Source organism: Apodemus sylvaticus, chromosome 8 (assembly GCF_947179515.1).
Source record: "Apodemus sylvaticus chromosome 8, mApoSyl1.1, whole genome shotgun sequence".
NCBI lineage: Eukaryota > Metazoa > Chordata > Mammalia > Rodentia > Muridae > Apodemus > Apodemus sylvaticus.
In genome coordinates, this window is record NC_067479.1 from 88,310,228 (window position 1) to 88,320,401 (window position 10,174).

The window sequence follows — 10,174 nt, forward strand, 5'->3', positions numbered from 1 at the left end:
AATGACAATGAAGGTACAGCACACCCAACCCAAATTTGTGGGACACAATGAAAGCAGTGCTAAGAGGAAAGTTCATAGCACTAAGTGCCTCCAAAAAGAAATTAGAGAATTCTCTTATCAATTTAAAAGTCCGCCCAAAAGCTCTAGAAAATGAAGCACAGAAAAGAGGGGTAGAAGGCAGGAAATAATCAAAATCAGGGCTGAAATAAGTTAAAAACAAAGAAAACATAAAGAATCAACAGAACCAAGAGCTACTGCTTGTTAAAAAAAATCAAGATAGACAAGCCCTTAGCCAAACTAAAAGGCAGAAAGACCATAAAAAGTTAAAAATAATTCAAATAATTATGTTTGAATAATAATTAGCATCACTTATTAGTCAAACATAAGTGATGCTGAGGAAATTCAAAGAATCTTTAGGTCTTTCTTTAAAAGCCTGCACTTCTCATAATCACAAAATCTGAATGAAATGATTTTTCTAGACAGATATCACTTAACGAATTTAAATCAAGATCAGGTAAACCATCTGGATAATCCTGCAACCCCTAAGGAAATAGAAGCAGTCATTAAAAATCTCCCAACCAAAAAGAGGCCCGGGCCAGATGATTGTAGAATAGAACTGTACCAAACAAAGAAGAGCATATTCATCAAACTATTCCACAAACAAACAAAACGAACATTGCCCAACTCATTCTATGAAGCCTCAGTCACCATGATACCTAAACTACACAAAGACTCATCGAAGAAAGAGTTTCAGACCAATTCCCCTTATGAACACTGATGCAAAAACCTCAATATCTACCAACAGTACCCAAGAACACATCAAAGACATCACCCACCATGAGCAAGTAGGCTTCATCTCAAGGATGCAGCAGGGATAGTTTAATATAGGAAAACCTAACAATGAAATCCACCATATAAGCAAACTGAAAGAAAAAAAATGATCATTTTAGATTTTAAAAAAGCCTTTGACAACAAACAAAACCCCTTAATGTTAAAATTTTTGAAAGATCGGGATACAAGAAACATACCAAAGCATAGTAAAATCAATATAAAGCAAGCTGATAGCCAACATCAAATTAAATGGCGAGAAAAGATAATTTTACCTAAATTGGCGACAACAAAAGATGTCCACTCTCTTCCTGTCTCTTCAGTGTAGTACTTGAATTTCTAGCTATAGCAATAAGACAACAAAATGAGTCAGGTGGATGCAAATTGGAAAGAAGTCAAAGTATTGCTATTTGAAGATAATATGATAGCATACATGTATGACCCCCAAAATTCTACCAAAGAGCTTCTGCAGCCAATAAACACCTCCAGCAAAGTGGCTGGATACAAAATAAACTCATAAAAAATTCAGTAGCCCCCTTTCATACAAATGTTAAATGGCCTGAGAAAGAAGTTATGGAAACAATACCCTGACGATAGCCACAAATATCTCCAACCAACCAAGTGAAAGACCTGAATGACAAGAACTTTGTCTCTGAAGAAAGAAACTGAGGAAGATATAGAAGAGAGAAAGATCTTCTATGCTCTTGAATCAGTAGGATTTACATATTGAAAATGGTCATCTTACCAAAAGGATATTTTCTAGTTCCTGAAAAATTTGCCTGAAAATTTCATGATGCCCTTGTTTTTAATAGCTGCATAGTATTCTGTTGTGTAAATGAACCATGTTTTCAGTATCCATTCTTTGGTTGAGGGGTATCTGGGTTGTTTCTGGTTTCTGGCTATTATGAATAAAGGTGCTATGAACAGGGTGGAATACTTTTTCGTGTGATATGCTGGAGCATCTTTTGAGTATGTGGTCAAGAGACATATAGCTGGGTCTTCAGGTAGAACTATTTCCAATGTTCTGAAAGGTGAGGATTACACTAGTCACTGAGCCCTGGGCTCCTACATACTGGGCAGTGGCTTTGTCACAACGGAGCTGTGTCTATAGCTATTTTCTTCTTCTCTCAGCCTATTATTATTATTATTATTATCATCATTCAGTAAGAATATCACCGTGTAACGTGCAGAGACCTTTAATCAATCCTGCTTTGGTACATTTGGTGCATCGAGAACAATAACACATCAGCCCCAGGGATGTTTCTCTTGGTGACTCCAGTATTTCAGTTTCCTCTGACAACAGTTCATCACACAGTTGACAGCATCCTAATGCCTGCCTTTTCTATCTGCTAAGGCATCTTGGGGCAACTTTCTTTCTTTTTATTGAATATAATCTTCATTAACATTTCAAATGCTAAAACCTTTCCCGGTTTCCCCCGCTCCCGGAAAACCCCCAACCCCTCCTCCCACCCCCAGCCTCCAAGTATATGCCCCTCCACCCGACCCACTCCCACCTCCCCTCCCCCTCTATTTCCCTTTGTTAGGGCCTCTATTGCACCTTCACTGGACCAAGGGCCACTCCTCCCACTGATGCCCAACAAGACATTTCTCTGCCACATTTTTGGCTGTGTGTACCCCTTGGTTGATGGTTTAGTCCCTGGGAGTCCTGAGGCGGCTGGGTAGCCGACATCGTTGTTCTTCCCATGGGGCTGTAAACCCCTTCAGCTCCTCAGGACCACCCTCCTACTCCTCTATTGGGGACTCCACACCCAGTTCAATGGTTGGTTGCTAGCATCCGCCTCTGCATGTATGAGGCTCTGACAGGGCTTGGGGCAACTTTCAAAGACTGAGCACATGGCTCCAATGACTGAAGCCACTAATCCATGTCCCACATTGAGGTCAGACCTGCATGTTCTTCCTGGAGGTGCTTTTAAGCACCTGTACACATGAGACAGATGATCTTTACTTCTCTGCTCATGCCAGTGTGGCTTCTCAGTGCTGTTTGATTGTTCATATTGATGAATAGGAGGGGTATTTTGAAGGAAGAATGAGACATTCCTAAGGCAGAATTAGGAAAGTAAGGATTAAGTTCCCTTTCTTGGAAGAACTTTGTTTCCATCAAGCCCTAATCAATCTCTGGCATTGGAAGGAGGAGATGCTGAATGGCTGAGTCAGAGAGAGGAGCATCTCCTGAAAAGGGCACCTCGGTTTCTAATCAGTACAAGGAGAGCATTAGCATAGAGGCAGAGAGTGTTTCCCATGACATGAGCAGTCCCTCCTTTGGACACTGAATTGTATCCAGGAGAGCTTTTGGCATCCCTTGTGATGTCACCAGTGTTGTAGCAGCACCAACTGCTCTTAGGGCATTCAATCAGTACCCATAGAGTTTATCTAAAGTCCTGTTTGCAAGCCTGAGGCGTCTAGTCAGCAGAGAATGAGGAGCATGAGAGATCAGAGAGAGAATCAGGAGGAAGCTGGACTTCCATCTCAGTATAAAACAGCAAGAGGAGGTCCTGAGGTAGACACAGTGAGTCCTGGGTTGGAGCAGGAGCAGTGTTTCCTGGAGAAAGTGGACTCGAGCTAGTCTTTCCAGCAGTGGGGCATAGGAAACGGAGCCTCTGGAAAGCTAATGAATTTCCCTGCTTATCATAATTCATCAAAGAAACACCAAACATTAGCTTGTCCATGCCCAAAGCCAGATGTTGACAAGGCCAATGCTTTTATACTGCCAGCTTCTACCTATTGTGCTTACTGAGCATAAGAGGAATAACATGGAGACAAAGGCAGAGCAGCAGGAGTCACGGAGGCACTATGATTTCCCAGCTTAGGGCAGGGTGTCACAGCACTTTACACCCAGTTGCTTCTTTTAGGTACAGTGGTTATCTGTCAGTAGTGACAGGGAGAGACATGCGCTTCTGAGAATGTGAACTTTTGTTCAGAATTCCTCTGACCAGCTCCACCTGAGAGTGACCTCTTAATTTTCTGAATCAGCTGTTGTGGGTGGCAAGCATTTGTCTAGTGCAGCCAAAGCACATGTCAGAGACAGTGGACCAAGACAGAGACTGGATCCTCTTGCAGGCTCAGGGGTGTTTTGGTCTTTCAGTAGGGCAATTGATCAGTCTGTGGACCATGTTCTGCCCCTGCATGACTTTTGTAAAATGATAGTTCAAAGTGATTTCATTATGAAATTTTAAAAAAGTGCAGAGAATAATAATTGTGGGTTGATAAATACATTATGAATATGCTCATATCTGTTTATTTAAATAGGATATTTAGAAGCCCTAGTTTTGGCCCAGCACATAAGGAACTTGGGAAGCAGCATGAAATCCTTTTTGGAAATAATTTAAAACATCTATATGCAAACAAGCAGTGAATGGTGAACACGTGGAATGAATCAAAATTTCAAATTGTGGAAATTATAAGTTAGACCCAGAGAAAGCAAGAAAATTGAAGGCATTGCATTTTCCTGTATTCAAATATTTGAAAATCATCAAATCCAATTTAGCAAATAAACAAATACATACAATAACCAAGGAGGCTTTTTCCAGTTACATATGATTTATTTGAAATTAAAAAGAGGAGCGCAGGCTGAGAGCACATACCGACTGAGCACACAGACCATGGCCACCAAGCATCCCAAGTGTGACAAGACTGTGTACTTCACTGAGAAGGTGAGCTCCCTGGGCAAGGACTAGCACAAGGTCTGTCTCAAGTGTGAGTTCTGCAACAAGACACTGATCCCCGGCGGCCATGATGGGAAGCACTTCTGCCACAAGCCCAGTTATGTCACATTTGGACCCAAAAGCATGAATATCAGGAATGCTGGTTCCTCCATCTGGGAGAAGCCTCCCAGATGGCTCCTCAGGACCGAGGGCCCCTGTGGTGCAAACTGAGGAGCAGAAGACCAACTGATCCCCCAAGGGTCCCAGCAAAGTCTCTAGTGTCACCATATTCACTGGGGAGCTCAACATGTGTCCTCAAGAGTGTACTTCACTGAGAAGGTAACCTTCCTGGGTAAGGACTGGTATAGGTTCTGCCTGCGCTGTGGGCGTTGCTCTGTGGCACTGACCCCAGGCAGGTATGCTGAGCATAATGGCCAGCCCTACTGCCACAAGCCTTGCTATGGCCCTAAAGGAGTAAATACTGGCGCTGTGGGCAGCTATAGACCCGGAAGGCACAGCTCAGCCTTAGATCTACAGATGCTGTCCTTGGGGTCCCCTATTTGACCCCAAGGGAAAGGGACCTGTTGCCTAGTCTGGCCTCAGCATATCTCACCTGCAAATCCAGGACCTAAGAAGTGGAGGAGAAAGCCTTGGTAGTCCCAGAATTTCAGCCCTCTTTGTCACCTTGGCATGTCCTGTGCTGCCCATGGTTTACTTCCTATCTGTGTGCCTCCATAGCTCCAGGAGCTCTGTGCTCCTGTGCCCAGAATTCTCTCTGGCCCTGTGTCCCCATGTCTCTGACGGCTCTCCAAGATGGCTGTCCTATGATGTCCCTTTACCCACACCTGCCCACCAGGATTCTTTATGCTCTACTTGCCGTTAATGGCCATGAGCTCCCAGCATTCCCAGGGTGATGGGCCCCTGCAAGGAGCCCTCTGCTGGGCTCCACTCTACTCCCTATTTATCACATGGGTCACAGCTATGGAGACTTTTGCTTCAATAAATAGTTCAAAGAGTGAAATTACAAAGAAATTAAAAAGAAAACAATGTAATCCATTACAATGGAAGGCTAATGAAGAAATTTATATGATTTTTATAGGTAGATACAGGAATATTTTTACAAGTGTGACATACATTTGTGATAGACACTCTCAGTAAAGGGGGAATACAGAGAATTTAGCAATATGATATTTCCACAGCAATCAACTAAAATCATCTCTAACTAAGAATCTGGAAGCTTCTTCATGAAGATCAGTAATGAAAAATAGTGCCTCTCACTGTAACATCTCATACTTTTTGCAATAAGTGAAAATGTAAAATAGAAGTTGTACTAATTGATAAGGAAAGCATAAGTCTATTCATTTGAATAAGACCTTATCATCCCCTTGGATTGTCCAAAAGAATTCATTTTATAAAGTACTATATTAACCAATTACATCAATTTTATCAAAGACAGTTTACATAACATACAGAAGTTAGTTGGTTCCTTCTCTATGCTAGTGATTCACATGTAAAAAAATTAAAATATATGTCCCAATTAGCATAACTAGCAAGAAAAATAATAAGCTAGGATATAAAGCTCACAAAGTATACACTAAACCTACATAAGAACAGCTAGAAGATTCCCAGGTAAGAAAACGAGTGGAAATGTATTTCATAATCATGAATAAGAAGATTCAATTTGGCTATGAGACCAGTTTTTATTAAATTGTATGGATAATTCAAAGAGCACATTAAATTCTCTATTTCTATAGCTGACACAATCTGAAAGGTGATTAAAAGAGTTGGAGTGGATTTATAAAATGCCACAATAAGGCCAGGCAGTGGTGGCACATGCCTTTAATCCCAGCACTTGGGAGGCAGAGGCAGGCAGATTTCTGAGTTTGAGGCCAGCCTGGTCTACAGAGTGAGTTCCAGGACAGCCAGGGCTACACAGAGAAACCCTGTCTCAAAAAAAAAAAAAAAAAAAAAAAAAACCACCAAAAAATGTTATGACATCATTAATAAAAGATGAGGAAAACAACCATGTGTCAGAGAGGAGACGAGGAGACCCAAGGTAGAGAAAGTCCTCTTTGACAAAGTACAGCAGGTAGGTTCTAGTTTCTTCACTTCTTGCTTCAGTAAGAAGTTACAGGCACCAGCTTTTTCAGGACCCACATGAAGGGCAAGTTGAACATCTGCATATATGCAGGGAGGCTATTTCAAGCTGAGAAATGCTCTTTGGTTGGTGGTTCAGTCTCTGAGAGCCCCAAGGGTCCAGGTTAGTTAACTCTGTTGGTCTTCCTGTGGGGTTCCTATCCCCTTTGGGGATTGTAATCCTTCCTCCTACTCTTTCACATGGTCCATCTACTTTTTGGCTATGGGTGTCTGCATTTGTCTGAGTCAGCTGCTGGGAGGAGCCTCTCAGAGGACAGCCATGCTAGGCCTGTCTGCAAACATAACAGAGTATCATTAATAGTGTCAGGGATTGGTGCTTGCCCATAGGATGGGCCTCAAGTTGGGCTGGTTATTGGTTGCTCCATTCCCTCAGTCTTTGCTGCAGTCTACACGCTTGGCTTTCTTGTAGATGGGATAAAATTTGGCCAAAATATCTGTGAATGGGTTGGGTGTCTACTGTCCCAATGAGGTTCCTGTATGGCTACAGTAGGTCACCTCTTCAGGTTCCATATCCCCAATGTAATGAGTCACAGCTAAGGTTGGACCTCTCCCTTTTCCCAGGTCTCTGTCTCTTCGTGGATATGTCCCTGCATACCCACCCCCATCAGCTGAAGATTTCCATTCATTCTTATGGACATCTATCCATCTTTCCTGTCCCTCTCCACACCTGATCCTAAATCCCCAATTCCCCTCCCCATTTCCTCCTCTCTTAGTATCCTCCCTCCTTCTGCTCTTATGACTATTTTATTCCCCCCTTCTAAGATTCAAGCATGCTTGCCTGTGCCTTCCTTCTTCTTTAGCTTCTTTAGGTCTCTGGAGTATAGCTTAGGTTAATACCCAAGCTGACTGGGGAGTCTGTTTGGTAGAGAGAATGGGTAACTTAGTGAGATCAAAGAGAGGCAGAAGGAATCTGGACTTCCATCTCAATGTAAACTAACAAAAAGTAATGACCCTGGGAAAGGTGCAGGCAGTCCTGGGCAGGGGATATGAAATTTCCTGGAGGAGGAATACTTGAGCTGGGCTTTCCAGCAATGGGGCCACAGAAAATGGGGCCTCTGAGAAGATAATGAAGTCCCTGCTTATCACAATTACTTAAAGTCAAGGATTGCAGAACATTACTTTGTCCATCTCCAATGCCAGTTGCTGATCGGGCCAATGCTGTTATCCTGTGAGTTCTTAGCTTTCATGCCTCCTGGGCATTGGGGGTATAACATGGGGACAGGAAGAGCATCTGGAGTCACGGAGGCACTATGATTTCCCAGGTTAGGGCAGGGCATCACAGCACCTTACACCCAGTTGCTTCTTTTAGGTGCAGTGGCTATCTGTCAGTAGTAATGGAGAGAAATATACTTGTAGACTATGCTGTTTTTCTCCTGGATGCTGATAACCAGGGTTGAGGGCTCTGAAGCCAAGTTACACCCTGTGCATTTTTAAATAAGCCCGGAGAGGCCATCTCTGTGGTCATTATTATCCTGTGTAGGGGAAACAGGAGAAATCCCAGACTGTTTAGATACCCACCTCTCTACAGAGTGACGGGAAAGTTGAGATCCACAGAAAAGGCATCTCAAGCCTGGACCAAAATCTTTGGGGTGTCACTGGTTCACAGACATGCTCTCTGTTTGGACTCAGTGGTCTGTCCACCCTCTATGCATTATCACTATACAAGTATACAAGTGTGCTTCTACCTACCAAGACTAGAGGATTGCTACCAACCACCCATCCCTCTTCAGCAAGCAGATAATGAAGGAAATGAAGACCTGGCCACTTAGTTCCAGTTGATGACCAGTGAGAGAAATGAGCTTCAAGATCACCTGATCCTCATCACTGACGGTTCTTTGGACAATAGGTATAGTTTCAAACACATGGTGTCAGTCTAAGACTGCAATGCCACAATTATACTTTTAAGGTCTTGGGTTCCAAGTTCTAGAAGGCTGTATAGCATGTCCCTGTGCCCAACTCATGTCCCTAAATGCTTCTCAGAGGAGAGGCCAAATCTGATGCTTGGGCAGGAATGAGATGGGAACTGGACTCTTCTACTTCTTCCAGATGAAAACCTGAGCCTGTAGTCTGAATGACTGGACTCAGGGATTCAGGGACTGCAGTAGGGGAGGGTGAGTTCCCAGCATGCCTTTGGAAAGACTTTGACTTGGGATAGCTTAGTTTCTGGTTGCTCTGACTTTGTGAATTTTTTACCTGCCTGGCACTGAGTACTCACACCTCCTGGTACAAACTCAGGTGAATTGAGCAAACTCTTTCCATCTCATTGCTTGGACGACCTGAGGTCAACATTGTTCCTCTTGTTCCTTGTGCCTCTTGCTGAGACAGTATTGCTCCATGCATTTCTTCTGCAGCCCATTGTGTTCTCCCTCTCTGCCTCTGTCCCTGTGCGTTTGTGCATATACATTTGTATGATTGTGTGCTTCCCCCCGCCCAGACTCTGGGAACTAGGGGTGTGCATTTTATTCTGAGTATTTGTTTCACAGTTTCAAAGTGATTCCAGTGCTGTGGTCTGAAAGCCCCACTTTAAGTAGCACAGCACTTGGCCTATGTGTGCACCTTGGAGGCGTGTTAAAATTCCTTGAGTAGTTTACAATGCTATCGTGCCCTTGGACCTCATGTGTAGAAGTCTATCAAAGTAATCCAGGGTCAAGAGTAATTCAGGATCTAGAATCCCTGTTGTCAAAACAGGAGAAATGAAATAACTTGTTTCTGGTGGGTGAAGCCCTGCGGCAAAAGCTCCTGAGAACACAATGGGGTAGATCGCCACTCCAGTCCTCCTGAGTGACTCAGGCATCCAGTGTACCCTGTGTCTGGACACACCACCTCTGCAGGGCTTAGACCAGGATAAGACGTTCATAATTATCATAATGTCCCAGGACATAGGATCCAGAATGTGGCATCCCCTGGACTGGGGTCATTCAGAACACAGACTGATTGCCCAGGATCCTTCAGTCCGTGTTCATGGGATTCTGTCCTCCCGGAGCCAGCCCCCTCCCACGGTTTAAATCTGCTGTATGAGAATCTGATGAAGAAGCAAAAACCGGTCATGAAAGAGCTTGGAGAATGAGAATATTGAGGTCTCTGAGAACCTCGAGGAGCTAGGGGAGGAGACAGGGTTGTGTAGGTAAGAGCCTATCAGGGACTCCAGCAGAGGAATAGCCATTTTTGCCATTTATGGGTTCTAGACTGCAGAGTCTGCAGCTCAAGTTCAGGTTTGCATTCTTTCCGCTGCTGCATAGCGTTCAACGTGCCTTGTGCCTTTTCAACTCAGTTTTGCTAAGAGTGAAAGACACTGTCACCCTTTCCAGCATTGTCCTACCATCCCCAGGAGCCTCTAGATTGAAAAGTGATTCACACTGTGAGATGGGGGTCAATTAGCCTTGGGCCTCTGGGGATCTGACTGGGTTTTTACAGAGCTTATAGTTATGGAAAAGGAGGATAGAATGTCCTCTGCTTGGTTCGCCTGTCCCACCTTGAGGCTCTTTACCCTACTTTTTAACCCCTATTTACCTGCTTTTTATGTTTCC

General features: G+C 43.6%; 1 pseudogene; it reads left to right on the forward strand.

Annotated features, from left to right (window-relative positions):
* Positions 1–4,448: 4,448 nt before the first annotated feature.
* Positions 4,449–5,019, forward strand: LOC127691003 (cysteine-rich protein 2-like; annotated as a pseudogene).
* The last annotated feature ends 5,155 nt before the right edge of the window (positions 5,020–10,174 follow it).